General features: G+C 50.0%; 1 protein-coding gene and 54 non-coding genes across 55 annotated transcripts in view; all 55 read right to left on the reverse strand.

Moving 5' to 3' along the window:
• The window catches only part of LOC119182706 (uncharacterized), a 168776-nt gene that overhangs the window by 58018 nt on the left and 93080 nt on the right, over positions 1 to 17678 (reverse strand). The gene's annotated exons all lie outside the window — the stretch shown is intronic.
• Positions 144 to 215, reverse strand: TRNAQ-CUG (transfer RNA glutamine (anticodon CUG)). Its single transcript has one exon. It is a non-coding gene; the product is annotated as a tRNA-Gln (tRNA).
• Positions 221 to 292, reverse strand: TRNAE-UUC (transfer RNA glutamic acid (anticodon UUC)). Its single transcript has one exon. It is a non-coding gene; the product is annotated as a tRNA-Glu (tRNA).
• TRNAK-UUU (transfer RNA lysine (anticodon UUU)) lies at positions 628 to 699 on the reverse strand. The gene has a single exon. It is a non-coding gene; the product is annotated as a tRNA-Lys (tRNA).
• Positions 870 to 941, reverse strand: TRNAQ-CUG (transfer RNA glutamine (anticodon CUG)). The gene has a single exon. It is a non-coding gene; the product is annotated as a tRNA-Gln (tRNA).
• TRNAE-UUC (transfer RNA glutamic acid (anticodon UUC)) lies at positions 1190 to 1261 on the reverse strand. The gene has a single exon. It is a non-coding gene; the product is annotated as a tRNA-Glu (tRNA).
• Positions 1598 to 1669, reverse strand: TRNAQ-UUG (transfer RNA glutamine (anticodon UUG)). Its single transcript has one exon. It is a non-coding gene; the product is annotated as a tRNA-Gln (tRNA).
• Positions 2082 to 2153, reverse strand: TRNAQ-CUG (transfer RNA glutamine (anticodon CUG)). Its single transcript has one exon. It is a non-coding gene; the product is annotated as a tRNA-Gln (tRNA).
• On the reverse strand, positions 2159 to 2230 carry TRNAD-GUC (transfer RNA aspartic acid (anticodon GUC)). The gene has a single exon. It is a non-coding gene; the product is annotated as a tRNA-Asp (tRNA).
• Positions 2402 to 2473, reverse strand: TRNAE-UUC (transfer RNA glutamic acid (anticodon UUC)). Its single transcript has one exon. It is a non-coding gene; the product is annotated as a tRNA-Glu (tRNA).
• TRNAQ-UUG (transfer RNA glutamine (anticodon UUG)) lies at positions 2567 to 2638 on the reverse strand. The gene has a single exon. It is a non-coding gene; the product is annotated as a tRNA-Gln (tRNA).
• TRNAQ-CUG (transfer RNA glutamine (anticodon CUG)) lies at positions 2809 to 2880 on the reverse strand. The gene has a single exon. It is a non-coding gene; the product is annotated as a tRNA-Gln (tRNA).
• TRNAE-UUC (transfer RNA glutamic acid (anticodon UUC)) lies at positions 3129 to 3200 on the reverse strand. The gene has a single exon. It is a non-coding gene; the product is annotated as a tRNA-Glu (tRNA).
• TRNAQ-CUG (transfer RNA glutamine (anticodon CUG)) lies at positions 3294 to 3365 on the reverse strand. Its single transcript has one exon. It is a non-coding gene; the product is annotated as a tRNA-Gln (tRNA).
• On the reverse strand, positions 3371 to 3442 carry TRNAE-UUC (transfer RNA glutamic acid (anticodon UUC)). Its single transcript has one exon. It is a non-coding gene; the product is annotated as a tRNA-Glu (tRNA).
• On the reverse strand, positions 4020 to 4091 carry TRNAQ-CUG (transfer RNA glutamine (anticodon CUG)). The gene has a single exon. It is a non-coding gene; the product is annotated as a tRNA-Gln (tRNA).
• Positions 4262 to 4333, reverse strand: TRNAQ-UUG (transfer RNA glutamine (anticodon UUG)). Its single transcript has one exon. It is a non-coding gene; the product is annotated as a tRNA-Gln (tRNA).
• TRNAQ-CUG (transfer RNA glutamine (anticodon CUG)) lies at positions 4504 to 4575 on the reverse strand. The gene has a single exon. It is a non-coding gene; the product is annotated as a tRNA-Gln (tRNA).
• Positions 4989 to 5060, reverse strand: TRNAQ-CUG (transfer RNA glutamine (anticodon CUG)). Its single transcript has one exon. It is a non-coding gene; the product is annotated as a tRNA-Gln (tRNA).
• On the reverse strand, positions 5553 to 5624 carry TRNAK-UUU (transfer RNA lysine (anticodon UUU)). Its single transcript has one exon. It is a non-coding gene; the product is annotated as a tRNA-Lys (tRNA).
• TRNAQ-CUG (transfer RNA glutamine (anticodon CUG)) lies at positions 5965 to 6036 on the reverse strand. The gene has a single exon. It is a non-coding gene; the product is annotated as a tRNA-Gln (tRNA).
• Positions 6042 to 6113, reverse strand: TRNAE-UUC (transfer RNA glutamic acid (anticodon UUC)). The gene has a single exon. It is a non-coding gene; the product is annotated as a tRNA-Glu (tRNA).
• TRNAK-UUU (transfer RNA lysine (anticodon UUU)) lies at positions 6449 to 6520 on the reverse strand. Its single transcript has one exon. It is a non-coding gene; the product is annotated as a tRNA-Lys (tRNA).
• TRNAQ-CUG (transfer RNA glutamine (anticodon CUG)) lies at positions 7489 to 7560 on the reverse strand. Its single transcript has one exon. It is a non-coding gene; the product is annotated as a tRNA-Gln (tRNA).
• TRNAE-UUC (transfer RNA glutamic acid (anticodon UUC)) lies at positions 7809 to 7880 on the reverse strand. Its single transcript has one exon. It is a non-coding gene; the product is annotated as a tRNA-Glu (tRNA).
• On the reverse strand, positions 8217 to 8288 carry TRNAQ-UUG (transfer RNA glutamine (anticodon UUG)). The gene has a single exon. It is a non-coding gene; the product is annotated as a tRNA-Gln (tRNA).
• TRNAQ-CUG (transfer RNA glutamine (anticodon CUG)) lies at positions 8701 to 8772 on the reverse strand. Its single transcript has one exon. It is a non-coding gene; the product is annotated as a tRNA-Gln (tRNA).
• On the reverse strand, positions 8778 to 8849 carry TRNAD-GUC (transfer RNA aspartic acid (anticodon GUC)). The gene has a single exon. It is a non-coding gene; the product is annotated as a tRNA-Asp (tRNA).
• TRNAE-UUC (transfer RNA glutamic acid (anticodon UUC)) lies at positions 9021 to 9092 on the reverse strand. The gene has a single exon. It is a non-coding gene; the product is annotated as a tRNA-Glu (tRNA).
• On the reverse strand, positions 9186 to 9257 carry TRNAQ-UUG (transfer RNA glutamine (anticodon UUG)). The gene has a single exon. It is a non-coding gene; the product is annotated as a tRNA-Gln (tRNA).
• On the reverse strand, positions 9428 to 9499 carry TRNAQ-CUG (transfer RNA glutamine (anticodon CUG)). The gene has a single exon. It is a non-coding gene; the product is annotated as a tRNA-Gln (tRNA).
• TRNAE-UUC (transfer RNA glutamic acid (anticodon UUC)) lies at positions 9748 to 9819 on the reverse strand. The gene has a single exon. It is a non-coding gene; the product is annotated as a tRNA-Glu (tRNA).
• TRNAQ-CUG (transfer RNA glutamine (anticodon CUG)) lies at positions 9913 to 9984 on the reverse strand. Its single transcript has one exon. It is a non-coding gene; the product is annotated as a tRNA-Gln (tRNA).
• On the reverse strand, positions 9990 to 10061 carry TRNAE-UUC (transfer RNA glutamic acid (anticodon UUC)). The gene has a single exon. It is a non-coding gene; the product is annotated as a tRNA-Glu (tRNA).
• On the reverse strand, positions 10639 to 10710 carry TRNAQ-CUG (transfer RNA glutamine (anticodon CUG)). The gene has a single exon. It is a non-coding gene; the product is annotated as a tRNA-Gln (tRNA).
• TRNAE-UUC (transfer RNA glutamic acid (anticodon UUC)) lies at positions 10716 to 10787 on the reverse strand. Its single transcript has one exon. It is a non-coding gene; the product is annotated as a tRNA-Glu (tRNA).
• On the reverse strand, positions 10882 to 10953 carry TRNAQ-CUG (transfer RNA glutamine (anticodon CUG)). The gene has a single exon. It is a non-coding gene; the product is annotated as a tRNA-Gln (tRNA).
• On the reverse strand, positions 11201 to 11272 carry TRNAE-UUC (transfer RNA glutamic acid (anticodon UUC)). The gene has a single exon. It is a non-coding gene; the product is annotated as a tRNA-Glu (tRNA).
• TRNAQ-CUG (transfer RNA glutamine (anticodon CUG)) lies at positions 11366 to 11437 on the reverse strand. Its single transcript has one exon. It is a non-coding gene; the product is annotated as a tRNA-Gln (tRNA).
• On the reverse strand, positions 11443 to 11514 carry TRNAE-UUC (transfer RNA glutamic acid (anticodon UUC)). Its single transcript has one exon. It is a non-coding gene; the product is annotated as a tRNA-Glu (tRNA).
• TRNAE-UUC (transfer RNA glutamic acid (anticodon UUC)) lies at positions 11686 to 11757 on the reverse strand. Its single transcript has one exon. It is a non-coding gene; the product is annotated as a tRNA-Glu (tRNA).
• TRNAQ-UUG (transfer RNA glutamine (anticodon UUG)) lies at positions 11851 to 11922 on the reverse strand. The gene has a single exon. It is a non-coding gene; the product is annotated as a tRNA-Gln (tRNA).
• Positions 12171 to 12242, reverse strand: TRNAE-UUC (transfer RNA glutamic acid (anticodon UUC)). The gene has a single exon. It is a non-coding gene; the product is annotated as a tRNA-Glu (tRNA).
• TRNAQ-CUG (transfer RNA glutamine (anticodon CUG)) lies at positions 12337 to 12408 on the reverse strand. Its single transcript has one exon. It is a non-coding gene; the product is annotated as a tRNA-Gln (tRNA).
• On the reverse strand, positions 13065 to 13136 carry TRNAQ-UUG (transfer RNA glutamine (anticodon UUG)). The gene has a single exon. It is a non-coding gene; the product is annotated as a tRNA-Gln (tRNA).
• TRNAK-UUU (transfer RNA lysine (anticodon UUU)) lies at positions 13548 to 13619 on the reverse strand. The gene has a single exon. It is a non-coding gene; the product is annotated as a tRNA-Lys (tRNA).
• Positions 13867 to 13938, reverse strand: TRNAE-UUC (transfer RNA glutamic acid (anticodon UUC)). Its single transcript has one exon. It is a non-coding gene; the product is annotated as a tRNA-Glu (tRNA).
• On the reverse strand, positions 14274 to 14345 carry TRNAQ-UUG (transfer RNA glutamine (anticodon UUG)). The gene has a single exon. It is a non-coding gene; the product is annotated as a tRNA-Gln (tRNA).
• Positions 14594 to 14665, reverse strand: TRNAE-UUC (transfer RNA glutamic acid (anticodon UUC)). The gene has a single exon. It is a non-coding gene; the product is annotated as a tRNA-Glu (tRNA).
• TRNAQ-UUG (transfer RNA glutamine (anticodon UUG)) lies at positions 15001 to 15072 on the reverse strand. The gene has a single exon. It is a non-coding gene; the product is annotated as a tRNA-Gln (tRNA).
• On the reverse strand, positions 15562 to 15633 carry TRNAE-UUC (transfer RNA glutamic acid (anticodon UUC)). Its single transcript has one exon. It is a non-coding gene; the product is annotated as a tRNA-Glu (tRNA).
• TRNAQ-CUG (transfer RNA glutamine (anticodon CUG)) lies at positions 16212 to 16283 on the reverse strand. The gene has a single exon. It is a non-coding gene; the product is annotated as a tRNA-Gln (tRNA).
• Positions 16455 to 16526, reverse strand: TRNAQ-CUG (transfer RNA glutamine (anticodon CUG)). The gene has a single exon. It is a non-coding gene; the product is annotated as a tRNA-Gln (tRNA).
• On the reverse strand, positions 16774 to 16845 carry TRNAE-UUC (transfer RNA glutamic acid (anticodon UUC)). The gene has a single exon. It is a non-coding gene; the product is annotated as a tRNA-Glu (tRNA).
• TRNAQ-CUG (transfer RNA glutamine (anticodon CUG)) lies at positions 16939 to 17010 on the reverse strand. Its single transcript has one exon. It is a non-coding gene; the product is annotated as a tRNA-Gln (tRNA).

Genomic DNA, 17678 nt, shown 5'->3' on the forward strand with positions numbered 1-17678 from the left:
GCTTTCTTGGTGAAAGCCAGATATCCTATCCACGCGACCATGCCACAGATGGCGCCAAAGGAATGAGCGCTAGTACCGGTGTCTGTTCGTGGACAGTTTCGTCGTTGCCAGCTTTTGCTGCATTAGCAAAAATAAAAAAAGCAATGTCTCACCGAGATTTGAACTCGGATTGCTGGATTCAGAGTCCAGAGTGCTAACCGTTACACCATGAGACCGCACTTTCCGACGCCGGGAATCGAACCCGGGCCTTCTGGGTGAAAGCCAGATATCCTAGCCACTAGACCACGCCAGAGATGGCGACATGGGAATGAGTTCTGGTTCCGGTAAGTTTTCGCGGACAGTTTCGTCGTTGCCAGCTTTTGCTGCATTAGGAATAATAAAAAGCAAGGTCTCAACGAGATTTGAACTCGGATCGCTGGATTCAGAGTCCAGAGTTCTAACCGTTACACCATGAGACCGCACTTTCCAACACCGGGAATGAAACCCGGGCCTTCTTGGTGAAAGCCAGATATCCTAGCCACTAGACCATTCCAGAGATGGCGCCAAGGGAATGAGCGCTAGTACCGGTGTCTGTTCGCGGACAGTTCGTCGTTGCCAGCTTTGCTGCATTAGCAAAAATAAAAAGCAAGGTCTCACCGAGATTTTAACTCAGATCGCTGGATTAAAAGTCCAGAGTGCTAACCATTACACCATGAGACCGCACTTTCCGACACCAAGAATTGAACCCGGGCCTTCTTTATGAAGGCCAGATATCCTAGCCACTAGACCACGCCAGAGATGGCTCAAGGCAGCGAGCATCGGTACCGCGGTCTATTCGCTGACAGTTTCGTCGTTGCCAACTTTTGCTGCATTAGCAAAAATAAAAAGCAAGGTCTCACCGAGATTTGAACTCGGATCGCTTGATTCAGAGTCCAGAGTGCTAACCGTTACACCATGAGACCGCAATTTTCGACGCCAGGAATCGAATCCGGGCCTTCTGGGTGAAAGCCTGATATCCTAGCCACTAGACCACGCCGGAGATAAAGGGAAGAGAACGAGCGCTGGTACCGGTGTCTAATCGTGGACAGTTTCGCCGTTGCCAGCTTTCGCTGCATTAGCAGAAATAAAAAGCAAGGTCTCACCGAGATTTGGACTCAGATCGCTGGATGCAGAGTGCAGAGTGCTAACCATTACACCATTAGACCACACTTTCCGACGCCGGGAATCGAACCCGGGCCTTCTGGGTGAAAGCCAGATATCCCAGCCACTAGACCACGCCGGAGATCAAGGCAAGAGAACGAGCGCTGGTACCGGTGTCTAATCCTGGACAGTTTCGTCGTTGCCAGCTTTCGCTGCATTAGCAAAAATAAAAAGCAAGGTCTCACCAAGAATTGGACTTGGTTTCCTAGATTCAGAGTCCAGAGTGGTAGCTGTTTCACCATGAGACCGCACTTTCGAACACCGGGAATGAAACCCGGGTCTTCTTGGTGAAAGCCAGATATCCTAGCCACTAGACCATGCCACAGATGGCGCCAAGGGAATGAGCGCTAGTACGGGTGTCTGTTCGTGGACAGGTTCGTCGTTGCCAGCCTTGCTGCATTAGCAAAAATAAAAAGCAAGGTCTCACTGAGATTTGAACTCAGATCGCTGGATTCAAAGTCCAGAGTGCTAACCATTACACCATGAGACCGAACTTTCCGAAGCCGAGAATCGAACCCGGGCGTTCTTTGTGAAAGCCAGATATCCTAGCCACTAGACCACGCCGGAGATGGCTCAAGGCAGCAAGCATTGGTATCGCGGTCTATTCGCTGACAGTTTCGTCGTTGTCAGCTTTTGTGTCATTAGAAAAAATAAAAAGGAAGGTCTCACCGAGATTTCAACTCAGTTCCCTATATTCAGAGTCCAGAGTGCTAGCTGTTTCACCATGATACCGCACTTTCAAACACCGGGAATGAAACCCGGGCCTTCTTGGTGAAAGCCAGATATCCTAGCCACTAGACCACGCCGGAGATGGCTCAAGGCAACGAGCATCAGTACCGCGGTCTATTCGCTGACAGTTTCGTCGTTGCCAGCTTTTGCTGCATTAGCAAAAATAAAAAGCAAGGTCTCACCGAGATTTGAACTCGGATCGCTGGATTCAGAGTCCAGAGTGCTAACCGTTACACCATGAGACCGCACTTTCCGACGCCGGGAATCGAGCCCGGGCCTTCTGGGTGACAGCCAGATATCCTAGCCACTAGACCAAGCCGGAGATGACGGCAAGGGAACGAGCGCTGGTACCGGTGTCTAAACGTGGACAGTTTAGTCGTTGCCAGCTTTCGCTGCATTAGCAAAAATAAAAAGCAAGGTCTCACCGAGATTTGAACTCAGATCTCTGGATGTAGAGTGCAGAGTGCTAACCATTACACCAATAGACCACACTTTCCGACGCCGGGAATCGAACCCGGGCCTTCTGGGTGAAAGCCAGATATGCTAGCCACTAGACCACGCCAGAGATGGCTGGAGGGAGCGAGCATCGGTACCGCGGTCTATTCGTTGACACTTTCGTCGTTGCCAGCTTTTGCAGCATTAGCAAAAGTAAAATGCAAGGTGTCACCGAGATTTGAACTTGGATCGCTGGATTCAAAGTCCAGTGTGCTAACCATTACACCATGAGACCACACTTTCCGACGCCGGGAATCGAAGCCATGCCTCTTAGTGAAAGCCAGATATCCCAGCCACTACACCACGCCTGAAATGGCGACAAGCGACCGAGCGCTGGTACCGGTGTCTATTCGCGGACAGTTTCGTCATTGCCAGCCTTTGCTGCATTAGCAAAAATAAAAAGCAAGGTCTAACCGAGATTTGAACCCGGATCGCTGGATTCAGAGTCCAGAGTGCTAACCGTTACACCATGAGACCGCACTTTCCGACGCAGAGAATCGAACCCGGGCCTTCTGGCTGAAAGCCAAATATCCTTGCCACTATACCACGCCGGAGATGACAGCAAGAGAACGAGCGCTGGTACCGGTGCCTTATCGTGGACAGTTTAGTCATTGCCAGCTTTCGCTGCATTAGCAAAAATAAAAAGTAAGGTCTCACCGAGATTTGAACTCAGATCGCTGGATGCAGAGTGCAGAGTGCTCACCATTACACCAATAGACCACACTTTCCGACGCCGGGAATCTAACCCGGGTCTTCTTGGTGAAAGCCAGATATCCTAGCCACTAGATCACGCCGGAGATGGCTCAAGGCAGCGAGCATCGGTACCGTGGTCTATTCGCTGACAGTTTCGTCGTTGCCAGCTTTTGCTGCATTAGCAAAAATAAAAAGGAAGGTCTCACCGAGATTTGAACTCGGATCGCTGGATTCAGAGTCCAGAGTGCTAACCGTTACACCATGAGACCGCACTTTCCGACGCCGGGAATCGAACACGGGCCTTCTGGGTGAAAGCCAGATTTCCTAGCCACTAGACCACGCCGGAGATGACGGCAAGGGAACGAGCGCTGGTACCGGTGTCTAAACGTGGACAGTTTAGTCGTTGCCAGGTTTCGCTGCATTAGCAAAAATAAAAAGCAAGGTCTCACTGAGATTTGAACTCAGATCACTGGATGAAGAGTGCAGAGTGCTAACCATTACACCAATAGACCACACTTTCCGACGCCGGGAATCGAACCCGGGCCTTCTGGGTGAAAGCCAGATATGCTAGCCACTAGATCACGCAGAGTTGGCTGGAGGGAGCGAGCATCGGTGCCGCGGTCTATTCGTTGACACTTTCGTCGTTGCCAGCTTTTGCAGCATTAGCAAAAGTAAAATGCAAGGTGTCACCGAGATTTGAACTTGGATCGCTGGATTCAAAGTCCAGTGTGATAACCATTACACCATAAGACCACACTTTCCGACGCCGGGAATCGAACCCGGGCCTCTTAGTGAAAGCCAGATATCCCAGCCACTACACCACGCCTGAAATGGCGACAAGCGACCGAGCACTGGTACCGGTGTCTATTCGCGGACAGTTTCGTCATTACCAGCCTTTGCTGCATTAGCAAAAATAAAAAGCAAGGTCTAACCGAGATTTGAACTCGGATCGCTGGATTCAGAGTCCAGAGTGCTAACCGTTACACCATGAGACCGCACTTTCCGACGCCGGGAATCGAACCCGGGCGTTCTTTGTGAAAGCCAGATATCCTAGCCACTAGACCACGCCGGAGATGGCTCAAGGCAGCAAGCATCGGTACCGCGGTCTATTCGTTGACACTTTCGTCGTTGCCAGCTTTTGCAGCATTAGCAAAAGTAAAATGCAAGGTGTCACCGAGATTTGAACTTGGATCGCTGGATTCAAAGTCCAGTGTGCTAACCATTACACCATGAGACCACACTTTCCGACGCCGGGAATCGAAGCCGGGCCTCTTAGTGAAAGCCAGATATCCCAGCCACTACACCACGCCTGAAATGGCGACAAGTGACCGAGCGCTGGTACCGGTGTCTATTCGCGGACAGTTTCGTCATTGCCAGCCTTTGCTGCATTAGCAAAAATAAAAAGCAAGGTCTAACCGAGATTTGAACCCGGATCGCTGGATTCAGAGTCCAGAGTGCTAACCGTTACACCATGAGACCGCACTTTCCGACGCAGAGAATCGAACCCGGGCCTTCTGGCTGAAAGCCAAATATCCTTGCCACTATACCACGCCGGAGATGACAGCAAGAGAACGAGCGCTGGTACCGGTGCCTTATCGTGGACAGTTTAGTCATTGCCAGCTTTCGCTGCATTAGCAAAAATAAAAAGTAAGGTCTCACCGAGATTTGAACTCAGATCGCTGAATGCAGAGTGCAGAGTGCTCACCATTACACCAATAGACCACTCTTTCCACCGCCGGAAATCGAACCCGGGCCTTCTAAGTGAAAGCCAGATATCCTAGCCACTAGACCACGCTGGAGATGGCTCAAGGCAGCGAGCATCGGTACCGTGGTCTATTCGCTGACAGTTTCGTCGTTGCCAGCTTTTGCTGCATTAGCAAAAATAAAAAGCAAGGTCTCACCGAGATTTGAACTCGGATCGCTGGATTCAGAGACCAGAGTGCTAACCGTTACACCATGAGACCGCACTTTCCGACGCTGCGAATCGAACCCGGGCCTTCTGGGTGAAAGCCAGGTATCCTAGCCACTATACCACGCCGGAGATGACAGCAAGAGAACGAGCGCTGGTACCGGTGCCTTATCGTGGACAGTTCAGTCGTTGCCAGCTTTCGCTGCATTAGCAAAAATGAAAAGCAAGGTCTCACCGAGATTTGAACTCAGATCGCTGGATGCAGAGTGCAGAGTGCTAACCATTACACCAATAGACCACACTTTCCGACGCCGGGAATCGAACCCGAGCCTTCTGGGTGAAAGCCATTTATCCTAGCCACTAGACCACGCCGGAGATGGCGACAGGAAAACGAGCGCTGGTACCGATGTCTATTCGCGGACAGCGTCGTCGTTGCCAGCTTTTGCTGCATTAGCAAAAATAAAAAAGCAAGGTCTCACCAAGATTTGAACTCGGATCGCTGTATTTAGATTCCAGAGTGCTAACCGTTACACCTTGAGACTGCACTTTCCGACGCCGGGATTCGAACCTGGGCCTCCTGGGTAAAAGCCAAATATCCTAGCCACTAGACCATGCCGGAGATGGCGACAAGAGAATGAGCGCTAGTACTGGAGTCTATTCGCCGACAGTTTCGCCGTTGCCAGCTTTTGTTGCATTAGCAAAAATAAGAAGCAAGGTCTCACCGAGATTTGAACTCGGTTCCCTAGATTCAGAGTCCAGAGTGCTACCTGTTTCACCATGAGACCGCACTTTCCGACACCGGGAATGAAACCCGGGCTTTCTTGGTGAAAGCCAGATATCCTATCCACGCGACCATGCCACAGATGGCGCCAAAGGAATGAGCGCTAGTACCGGTGTCTGTTCGTGGACAGTTTCGTCGTTGCCAGCTTTTGCTGCATTAGCAAAAATAAAAAAAAGCAATGTCTCACCGAGATTTGAACTCGGATTGCTGGATTCAGAGTCCAGAGTGCTAACCGTTACACCATGAGACCGCACTTTCCGACGCCGGGAATCGAACCCGGGCCTTCTGGGTGAAAGCCAGATATCCTAGCCACTAGACCACGCCAGAGATGGCGACATGGGAATGAGTTCTGGTTCCGGTAAGTTTTCGCGGACAGTTTCGTCGTTGCCAGCTTTTGCTGCATTAGGAATAATAAAAAGCAAGGTCTCAACGAGATTTGAACTCGGATCGCTGGATTCAGAGTCCAGAGTTCTAACCGTTACACCATGAGACCGCACTTTCCAACACCGGGAATGAAACCCGGGCCTTCTTGGTGAAAGCCAGATATCCTAGCCACTAGACCATTCCAGAGATGGCGCCAAGGGAATGAGCGCTAGTACCGGTGTCTGTTCGCGGACAGTTCGTCGTTGCCAGCTTTGCTGCATTAGCAAAAATAAAAAGCAAGGTCTCACCGAGATTTTAACTCAGATCGCTGGATTAAAAGTCCAGAGTGCTAACCATTACACCATGAGACCGCACTTTCCGACACCAAGAATTGAACCCGGGCCTTCTTTATGAAGGCCAGATATCCTAGCCACTAGACCACGCCAGAGATGGCTCAAGGCAGCGAGCATCGGTACCGCGGTCTATTATTATTATTATTATTATTATTATTATTATTTCTTTTATTTCCAGAATAAACGAAAACATTACATTCTGGATGGTCTCCTGGGCTAAAAGCTGTAATGAAACAGCTTGACTAGGGCCCAGAAGACCAATGACATGGCAACAAGTGACCGGTAAAAATATTTGCACCAAATTACAAGATATATCACACATTGTACAAAAATATTTACAAAAACAAAGCATATAACAATATCTGTGTAAGCGTAACAGGGAATGATTTTTTGACTAAAACACATCTCTAACAACGAACAAGACCAACAGAATACCAAAATTTAATTACAGAAAAGAAATTTTTAATACTACAAGTACAAGGAACACAGTCAATAGTACACCTGTAATAGTACAAGCAATAGTACACCTGTAATTCTAGCAGTAAACTACACGAAACACTAATATCAACACAATATAATAATAGAAAGCATGATAGCTAATCATATACAACAATATACAGTGAAATGTAGTACAACATTAACAAATAATTGAAATACATTAGTAATTCAGAAATATTTCACGTAATGTATTTAGCGCAGGTTTATGTAAATGATTATGCTTTTTAAGAATGCATGGGAGGTTATATTTCAATGACTGCAGTTTATAGTCAGTGCGAAAGCGCGGTATGAGCCATCCTCCTACATTACGAGTATTGATAGCATGACTGTTGCGTTGCAGTGCAGCAGTTAACTCGATAAATTGTTTAAATGAAGAAGAACATATGTAAAATGATCGTAGGATACGGAACTCGTACATATATTGGATTTTAATTCGCTGACAGTTTCGTCGTTGCCAACTTTTGCTGCATTAGCAAAAATAAAAAGCAAGGTCTCACCGAGATTTGAACTCGGATCGCTTGATTCAGAGTCCAGAGTGCTAACCGTTACACCATGAGACCGCAATTTTCGACGCCAGGAATCGAATCCGGGCCTTCTGGGTGAAAGCCTGATATCCTAGCCACTAGACCACGCCGGAGATAAAGGGAAGAGAACGAGCGCTGGTACCGGTGTCTAATCGTGGACAGTTTCGCCGTTGCCAGCTTTCGCTGCATTAGCAGAAATAAAAAGCAAGGTCTCACCGAGATTTGGACTCAGATCGCTGGATGCAGAGTGCAGAGTGCTAACCATTACACCATTAGACCACACTTTCCGACGCCGGGAATCGAACCCGGGCCTTCTGGGTGAAAGCCAGATATCCTAGCCACTAGACCACGCCGGAGATCAAGGCAAGAGAACGAGCGCTGGTACCGGTGTCTAATCCTGGACAGTTTCGTCGTTGCCAGCTTTCGCTGCATTAGCAAAAATAAAAAGCAAGGTCTCACCAAGAATTGGACTTGGTTTCCTTGATTCAGAGTCCAGAGTGGTAGCTGTTTCACCATGAGACCGCACTTTCGAACACCGGGAATGAAACCCGGGTCTTCTTGGTGAAAGCCAGATATCCTAGCCACTAGACCATGCCACAGATGGCGCCAAGGGAATGAGCGCTAGTACGGGTGTCTGTTCGTGGACAGGTTCGTCGTTGCCAGCCTTGCTGCATTAGCAAAAATAAAAAGCAAGGTCTCACTGAGATTTGAACTCAGATCGCTGGATTCAAAGTCCAGAGTGCTAACCATTACACCATGAGACCGAACTTTCCGAAGCCGAGAATCGAACCCGGGCGTTCTTTGTGAAAGCCAGATATCCTAGCCACTAGACCACGCCGGGGATGGCTCAAGGCAGCAAGCATTGGTATCGCGGTCTATTCGCTGACAGTTTCGTCGTTGTCAGCTTTTGTGTCATTAGAAAAAATAAAAAGGAAGGTCTCACCGAGATTTCAACTCAGTTCCCTATATTCAGAGTCCAGAGTGCTAGCTGTTTCACCATGATACCGCACTTTCAAACACCGGGAATGAAACCCGGGCCTTCTTGGTGAAAGCCAGATATCCTAGCAACTAGACCACGCCGGAGATGGCTCAAGGCAACGAGCATCAGTACCGCGGTCTATTCGCTGACAGTTTCGTCGTTGCCAGCTTTTGCTGCATTAGCAAAAATAAAAAGCAAGGTCTCACCGAGATTTGAACTCGGATCGCTGGATTCAGAGTCCAGAGTGCTAACCGTTACACCATGAGACCGCACTTTCCGACGCCGGGAATCGAGCCCGGGCCTTCTGGGTGACAGCCAGATATCCTAGCCACTAGACCAAGCCGGAGATGACGGCAAGGGAACGAGCGCTGGTACCGGTGTCTAAACGTGGACAGTTTAGTCGTTGCCAGCTTTCGCTGCATTAGCAAAAATAAAAAGCAAGGTCTCACCGAGATTTGAACTCAGATCACTGGATGTAGAGTGCAGAGTGCTAACCATTACACCAATAGACCACACTTTCCGACGCCGGGAATCGAACCCGGGCCTTCTGGGTGAAAGCCAGATATGCTAGCCACTAGACCACGCCAGAGATGGCTGGAGGGAGCGAGCATCGGTACCGCGGTCTATTCGTTGACACTTTCGTCGTTGCCAGCTTTTGCAGCATTAGCAAAAGTAAAATGCAAGGTGTCACCGAGATTTGAACTTGGATCGCTGGATTCAAAGTCCAGTGTGCTAACCATTACACCATGAGACCACACTTTCCGACGCCGGGAATCGAAGCCATGCCTCTTAGTGAAAGCCAGATATCCCAGCCACTACACCACGCCTGAAATGGCGACAAGCGACCGAGCGCTGGTACCGGTGTCTATTCGCGGACAGTTTCGTCATTGCCAGCCTTTGCTGCATTAGCAAAAATAAAAAGCAAGGTCTAACCGAGATTTGAACCCGGATCGCTGGATTCAGAGTCCAGAGTGCTAACCGTTACACCATGAGACCGCACTTTCCGACGCAGAGAATCGAACCCGGGCCTTCTGGCTGAAAGCCAAATATCCTTGCCACTATACCACGCCGGAGATGACAGCAAGAGAACGAGCGCTGGTACCGGTGCCTTATCGTGGACAGTTTAGTCATTGCCAGCTTTCGCTGCATTAGCAAAAATAAAAAGTAAGGTCTCACCGAGATTTGAACTCAGATCGCTGGATGCAGAGTGCAGAGTGCTCACCATTACACCAATAGACCACACTTTCCGACGCCGGGAATCTAACCCGGGTCTTCTTGGTGAAAGCCAGATATCCTAGCCACTAGATCACGCCGGAGATGGCTCAAGGCAGCGAGCATCGGTACCGTGGTCTATTCGCTGACAGTTTCGTCGTTGCCAGCTTTTGCTGCATTAGCAAAAATAAAAAGGAAGGTCTCACCGAGATTTGAACTCGGATCGCTGGATTCAGAGTCCAGAGTGCTAACCGTTACACCATGAGACCGCACTTTCCGACGCCGGGAATCGAACACGGGCCTTCTGGGTGAAAGCCAGATTTCCTAGCCACTAGACCACGCCGGAGATGACGGCAAGGGAACGAGCGCTGGTACCGGTGTCTAAACGTGGACAGTTTAGTCGTTGCCAGGTTTCGCTGCATTAGCAAAAATAAAAAGCAAGGTCTCACTGAGATTTGAACTCAGATCACTGGATGAAGAGTGCAGAGTGCTAACCATTACACCAATAGACCACACTTTCCGACGCCGGGAATCGAACCCGGGCCTTCTGGGTGAAAGCCAGATATGCTAGCCACTAGATCACGCAGAGTTGGCTGGAGGGAGCGAGCATCGGTGCCGCGGTCTATTCGTTGACACTTTCGTCGTTGCCAGCTTTTGCAGCATTAGCAAAAGTAAAATGCAAGGTGTCACCGAGATTTGAACTTGGATCGCTGGATTCAAAGTCCAGTGTGATAACCATTACACCATAAGACCACACTTTCCGACGCCGGGAATCGAACCCGGGCCTCTTAGTGAAAGCCAGATATCCCAGCCACTACACCACGCCTGAAATGGCGACAAGCGACCGAGCACTGGTACCGGTGTCTATTCGCGGACAGTTTCGTCATTACCAGCCTTTGCTGCATTAGCAAAAATAAAAAGCAAGGTCTAACCGAGATTTGAACCCGGATCGCTGGATTCAGAGTCCAGAGTGCTAACCGTTACACCATGAGACCGCACTTTCCGACGCCGGGAATCGAACCCGGGCCTTCTGGGTGAAAGCCAAATATCCTAGCCACTAGACCACGCCGGAGATGGCGACAAGAGAGCGAGCGCTAGTACTGGAGTCTATTCGCGGACAGTTTCGCCGTTGCCAGCTTTTGTTGCATTAGCAAAAATAAAAAGCAAGATCTCACTGAGATTCGAACTCGGATCGCTGGATTCAGAGTCCAGAGTGCTAACCGTTACACCATGAGACCGCACTTTCCGACGCCGGGAATCGAACCCGGGCCAGCTTTGTGAAAGCCAGATATCCTAGACACTAGACCACGCCGGAGATCGCACAAGGCAGCGAGCATCGGTACCGCGGTCTATTCGCTGACAGTTTCGTCGTTGCCAGCTTTTGCTGGATTAGCAAAAATAAAAAGCAAGGTCTCACCAAGATTTGAAGTCGGATCGCTGAATTCAGAGTCCTGAGTGCTAACCGTTACACCATGAGACCGCACTTTCCGCCGCCGGGAATCGAACCCGGGCCTTCTAGGTGAAAGCCAGATATCCTAGCCACTAGACCACGCCGGAGATTGCTCAAGGCAGCGAGCATCGGTACCGTGGTCTATTCGCTGACAGTTTCGTCGTTGCCAGCTTTTGCTGCATTAGCAAAAATAAAAAGCAAGGTCTCACCGAGATTTGAACTCGGATCGCTGGATTCAGAGTCCAGAGTGCTAACCTTTACACCATGAGACCGCACTTTCCGACGCCGGGAATCGAACCCGGGCCTTCTGGGTGAAAGCCAGATATCCTAGCCACTAGACCACGCCGGAGATGACGGCAAGGGAACGAGCGCTGGTACCGGTGTCTAAACGTGGACAGTTTAGTCGTTGCCAGCTTTCGCTGCATTAGCAAAAATTAAAAGCAAGGTCTCACCGAGATTTGAACTCAGATCACTGGATGTAGAGTGCAGAGTGCTAACCATTACACCAATAGACCACACTTTCCGACGCCGGGAATCGAACCCGGGCCTTCTGGGTGAAAGCCAGATATGCTAGCCACTAGACCACGCCAGAGATGGCTGGAGGGAGCGAGCATCGGTACCGCGGTCTATTCGTTGACACTTTCGTCGTTGCCAGCTTTTGCAGCATTAGCAAAAGTAAAATGCAAGGTGTCACCGAGATTTGAACTTGGATCGCTGGATTCAAAGTCCAGTGTGCTAACCATTACACCATGAGACCACACTTTCCGACGCCGGGAATCGAAGCCGGGCCTCTTAGTGAAAGCCAGATATCCCAGCCACTACACCACGCCTGAAATGGCGACAAGCGACCGAGCGCTGGTACCGGTGTCTATTCGCGGACAGTTTCGTCATTGCCAGCCTTTGCTGCATTAGCAAAAATAAAAAGCAAGGTCTAACCGAGATTTGAACCCGGATCGCTGGGTTACAGAGTCCAGAGTGCTAACCGTTACACCATGAGACCGCACTTTCCGACGCAGGGAATCGAACCCGGGCCTTCTGGCTGAAAGCCAAATATCCTTGCCACTAGACCACGCCGGAGATGGCGACAAGAGAGCGAGCGCTAGTACTGGAGTCTATTCGCGGACAGTTTCGCCGTTGCCAGCTTTTGTTGCATTAGCAAAAACAAAAAGCAAGGTCTCACCGAGATTTGAACTCGGATCGCTGGATTCAGAGTCCAGAGTGCTAACCGTTACACCATGAGACCGCACTTTCCGACGCTGGGAATTGAACCCGGGCCTTCTGGGTGAAAGCCAGGTACCCTAGCCACTATACCACGCCGGAGATGACAGCAAGAGAACGAGCGCTGGTACCGGTGCCTTATCGTGGACAGTTTAGTCATTGCCAGCTTTCGCTGCATTAGCAAAAATAAAAAGCAAGGTCTCACCGAGATTTGAACTCAGATCGCTGGATGCAGAGTGCAGAGTGCTAACCATTACACCAATAGACCACACTTTCCGACGCTGGGAATCGAACCCGGGGCTTCTGGGTGAAAGCCATTTATCCTAGCCACTAGACCACGCCGGAGATGGCGACAGGAAAACGAGCGCTGGTACCGATGTCTATTCGCGGACAGTTTCGTCGTTGCCAGCTTTTGTTGCATTAGCAAAAATAAAAAGCAAGGTCTCACCGAGATTTCAACTCGGTTTCCTAGAATTAGAGTCCAGAGTGCTAGCTGTTTCACCATGAGACCGCACTTTCCAAAACCGGGAATGAAACCCGGGTCTTCTTGGTGAAAGCCAGATATCCTAGTCACTAGACCATGCCACAGATGGCGCCAAGGGAATGAGCGCTAGTACCGGTGTCTGTTCGTAGACAGGTTCGTCGTTGCCAAATTTGCTGCATTACCAAAAATAAAAAGCAAGGACTCACCGAGATTTGAACTCAGATCGCTGGATTCAAAGTCCAGAGTGCTAACCATTACACCATGAGACCGAACTTGCCGAAGCCGAGAATCAAACCCGGGCCTTCTTTGTGAAAGCCTGATATCCTAGCCACTAGACCACGCCGGAGATGGCTCAAGGCAGCAAGCATTGGTATCGCGGTCTATTCGCTGACAGTTTCGTCGTTGTCAGCTTTTGTTGCATTAGCAAAAATAAAAAGCAAGGTCTCACCGAGATTTCAACTCGGTTCCCTAGATTCAGAGTCCAGAGTGCTAGCTGTTTCACCATGATACCGCACTTTCCAACACCGGGAATGAAACCCGGGCCTTCTTGGTGAAAGCCAGATATCCTAGCCACTAGACCATGCCAGAGATGGCGCCAAGGGAATGAGCGCTAGTACCGGTGTCTGTTCGCGGACAGTTCGTCGTTGCCAGCTTTGCTGCATCAGCAAAAATAAAAAGCAAGGTCTCACCGAGATTTTAACTCAGATCGCTGGATTAAAAGTCCAAAGTGCTAACCATTACACCATGAGACCGCACTTTCCGACACCAAGAATTGAACCCGGGCCTTCTTTATGAAGGCCAGATATCCTAGCCACTAGACCACGCCGGAGATGGCTCAAGGCAGCGAGCATCGGTACCACGGTCTATTCGCTGACAGTTTCGTCTTTGCCAGCTTTCGCTGCATTAGCAGAAATAAAAAGCAAGGTCTCACCGAGATTTGGGTTCAGATCGCTGGATGCAGAGTGCAGAGTGCTAACCATTACACCAATAGACCCCACTTTCCGACGCTGGGAATCGAACCCGGGCCTTCTGGGTGAAAGCCAGATATCCTAGCCACTAGACCACGTCGGAGATGAAGGCAAGAGAACGAGCGCTGGTACCGGTGTCTAATCCTGGACAGTTTCGTCGTTGCCAGCTTTCGCTGCATTAGCAAAAATAAAAAGCAAGGTCTCACCGAGAATTGGACTTGGTTTCCTAGATTCAGAGTCCAGAGTGGTAGCTGTTTCACCATGAGACCGCACTTTCGAACACCGGGAATGAAACCCGGGTCTTCTTGGTGAAATCCAGATATCCTAGCCACTAGACCATGCCACAGATGGCTCCAAGGGAATGAGCGCTAGTACGGGTGTCTGTTCGTAGACAGGTTCGTCGTTGCCAGCCTTGCTGCATTAGCAAAAATAAAAAGAGGGTCTCACTGAGATTTGAACTCAGATCACTGGATTCAAAGTCCAGAGTGCTAACCATTACACCATGAGACCGAACTTTCCGAAGCCGAGAATCGAACCCGGGCGTTCTTTGTGAAAGCCAGATATCCTAGCCACTAGACCACGCCGGAGATGACGGCAAGGGAACGAGCGCTGGTACCGGTGTCTAAACGTGGACAGTTTAGTCAATGCCAGCTTTCGCTGCATTAGCAAAAATAAAAAGCAAGGTCTCACCGAGATTTGAACTCAGATCGCTGGATGCAGAGTGCAGAGTGCTAACCATTACACCAATAGACCACACTTTCCGACGCCGGGAATCGAACCCGGGTCTTCTTGGTGAAAGCCAGATATCCTAGCCACTAGACCACGCCGAAGACGGCACAAGGCAGCGAGCATCGGTACCGCGGTCTATTCGTTGACAGTTTCGTCGTTGCCAGCTTTCGCTGCATTAGCAAAAATAAAAAGCAAGGTCTCACCGAGAATTGGACTTGGTTTCCTAGATTCAGAGTCCAGAGTGGTAGCTGTTTCACCATGAGACCGCACTTTGTAACACCGGGAATGAAACCCAGGTTTTCTTGGTGAAAGCCAGATATCCTAGCCACTAGACCATGCCACAGATGGCGCCAAGGGAATGAGCGCTAGTACCGGTTTGTGTTCGTGGACAGGTTCGTCGTTGCCAGCTTTGCTGCATTAGCAAAAATAAAAAGCAAGGTCTCACCGAGATTTGAACTCAGATCGCTGGATTCAAAGTCCAGAGTGCTAACCATTACACCATGAGACCGAACTTTCCGAAGCCGAGAATCGAACCCGGGCGTTCTTTGTGAAAGCGAGATATCCTAGCCACTAGACCACGCCGGAGATGGCTCAAGGCAGCAAGCATTGGTATCGCGGTCTATTCGCTGACAGTTTCGTCGTTGTCAGCTTTTGTTGCATTAGCAAAAATAAAAAGCAAGGTCTCACCGAGATTTCAACTCGGTTCCCTAGATTCAGAGTCCAGAGTGCTAGCTGTTTCACCATGATACCGCACTTTCCTACACCGGGAATGAAACCCGGGCCTTCTTGGTGAAAGCCAGATATCCTAGCCACTAGACCACGCCGGAGATGGCTCAAGGCAGCGAGCATCAGTACCGCGGTCTATTCGCTGACAGTTTCGTCGTTGCCAGCTTTTGCTGCAATAGCAAAAATTAAGAGCAAGGTCTCACCGAGATTTGAACACGCATCGCTGGATTCAGAGTCCAGAGTGCTAACCGTTACACCATGAGACCGCACTTTCCGACGCCGGGAATCGAGCCCGGGCCTTCTGGGTGAAAGCCAGATATCCTAGCCACTAGACCACACCGGAGATGACGGCAAGGGAACGAGCGCTGGTACCTGTGTCTAAACGTGGACAGTTTAGTCGTTGCCAGCTTTCGCTGCATTAGCAAAAATAAAAAGCAAGGTCTCACTGAGATTTGAACTCAGATCACTGGATGAAGAGTGCAGAGTGCTAACCATTACACCAATAGACCACACTTTCCGACGCCGGGAATCGAACACGGGCCTTTTGGGTGAAAGCCAGATATGCTAGCCACTAGACCACGCCAGAGTTGGCTGGAGGGAGCGAGCATCGGTACCGCGGTCTATTCGTTGACACTTTCGTCGTTGCCAGCTTTTGCAGCATTAGCAAAAGTAAAATGCAAGGTGTCACCGAGATTTGAACTTGGATCGCTGGATTCAAAGTCCAGTGTGCTAACCATTACTCCATGAGACCACACTTTCCGACGCCGGGAATCGAACCCGGGCCTCTTAGTGAAAGCCAGATATCCCAGCCACTACACCACGCCTGAAATGGCGACAAGCGACCGAGCGCTGGTACCGGTGTCTATTCGCGGACAGTTTCGTCATTGCCAGCCTTTGCTGCATTAGCAAAAATAAAAAGCAAGGTCTAACCGAGATTTGAACCCGGATCGCTGGATTCAGAGTCCAGAGTGCTAACCGTTACACCATGAGACCGCACTTTCCGACGTTGAGAATCGAACCCGGGCCTTCCGGGTGAAAGCCAAATATCCTAGCCACTAGACCACGCCGGAGATGGCGACAAGAGAGCGAGCGCTAGTACTGGAGTCTATTCGCGGACAGTTTCGCCGTTGCCAGCTTTTGTTGCATTAGCAAAAATAAAAAGCAAGGTCTCACTGAGATTCGAACTCAGATCGCTGGATTCAGAGTCCAGAGTGCTAACCGTTACACCATGAGACCGCACTTTCCGACGCCGGGAATCGAACCCGGGCCAGCTTTGTGAAAGCCAGATATCCTAGACACTAGACCACGCCGGAGATCGCACAAGGCAGCGAGCATCGGTACCGCGGTCTAATCGCTGACAGTTTCGTCGTTGCCAGCTTTTGCTGGATTAGCAAAAATAAAAAGCAAGGTCTCACCAAGATTTGAAGTCGGATCGCTGAATTCAGAGTCCAGAGTGCTAACCGTTACACCATGAGACCGCACTTTCCGCCGCCGGGAATCGCACCCGGGCCTTCTAGGTGAAAGCCAGATATCCTAGCCACTAGACCACGCCGGAGATGGCTCAAGGCAGCGAGCATCGGTACCGTGGTCTATTCGCTGACAGTTTCGTCGTTGCCAGCTTTTGCTGCATTAGCAAAAATAAAAAGCAAGGTCTCACCGAGATTTGAACTCGGATCGCTGGATTCAGAGTTCAGAGTGCTAACTGTTACACCATGAGACCGCACTTTCCGACGCTGGGAATCGAACCCGGGCCTTCTGGGTGAAAGCCATTTATCCTAGCCACTAGACCACGCCGGAGATGGCGACAGGAAAACGAGTGCTGGTACCGATGTCTATTAGCGGACAGCGTCGTCCTTGCGAGCCTTTGCTGCATTCGCAAAAATAAAAAAGCAAGGTCTCACCAAGATTTGACGAGAACCGGCGCATTCAGCATGGTAATAAAAGTTTATCAAAAATAAAAGTTTATCCAATAAAATAAAAGTTTATCCAATCCAATCACCAAGATTTGAAATCGGATCGCTGTATTCAGAATCCAGTGTGCTAACCGTTACACCTTGAGACTGCACTTTGCGACGCCGGGATTCGAACCTGGGCCTTCTGGGTGAAAGCCAAACATCCTAGCCACAAGACCATGCCGGAGATGGCGACAAGAGAACGAGCGCTAGTACTGGAGTCTATTCGCCGACAGTTTCGCCGTTGCCAGCTTTTGTTGCATTAGCAAAAATAAGAAGCAAGGTCTCACCGAGATTTGAACTCGGTTCCCTAGATTCAGAGTCCAGAGTGCTACCTGTTTCACCATGAGACCGCACTTTCCGACACCGGGAATGAAACCCGGGCCTTCTTGGTGAAAGCCGGATATCCTAGCCACGCGACCATGGCACAGATGGC

Source organism: Rhipicephalus microplus, chromosome 3 (genome assembly GCF_043290135.1).
Source record: "Rhipicephalus microplus isolate Deutch F79 chromosome 3, USDA_Rmic, whole genome shotgun sequence".
Taxonomy (NCBI): domain Eukaryota; kingdom Metazoa; phylum Arthropoda; class Arachnida; order Ixodida; family Ixodidae; genus Rhipicephalus; species Rhipicephalus microplus.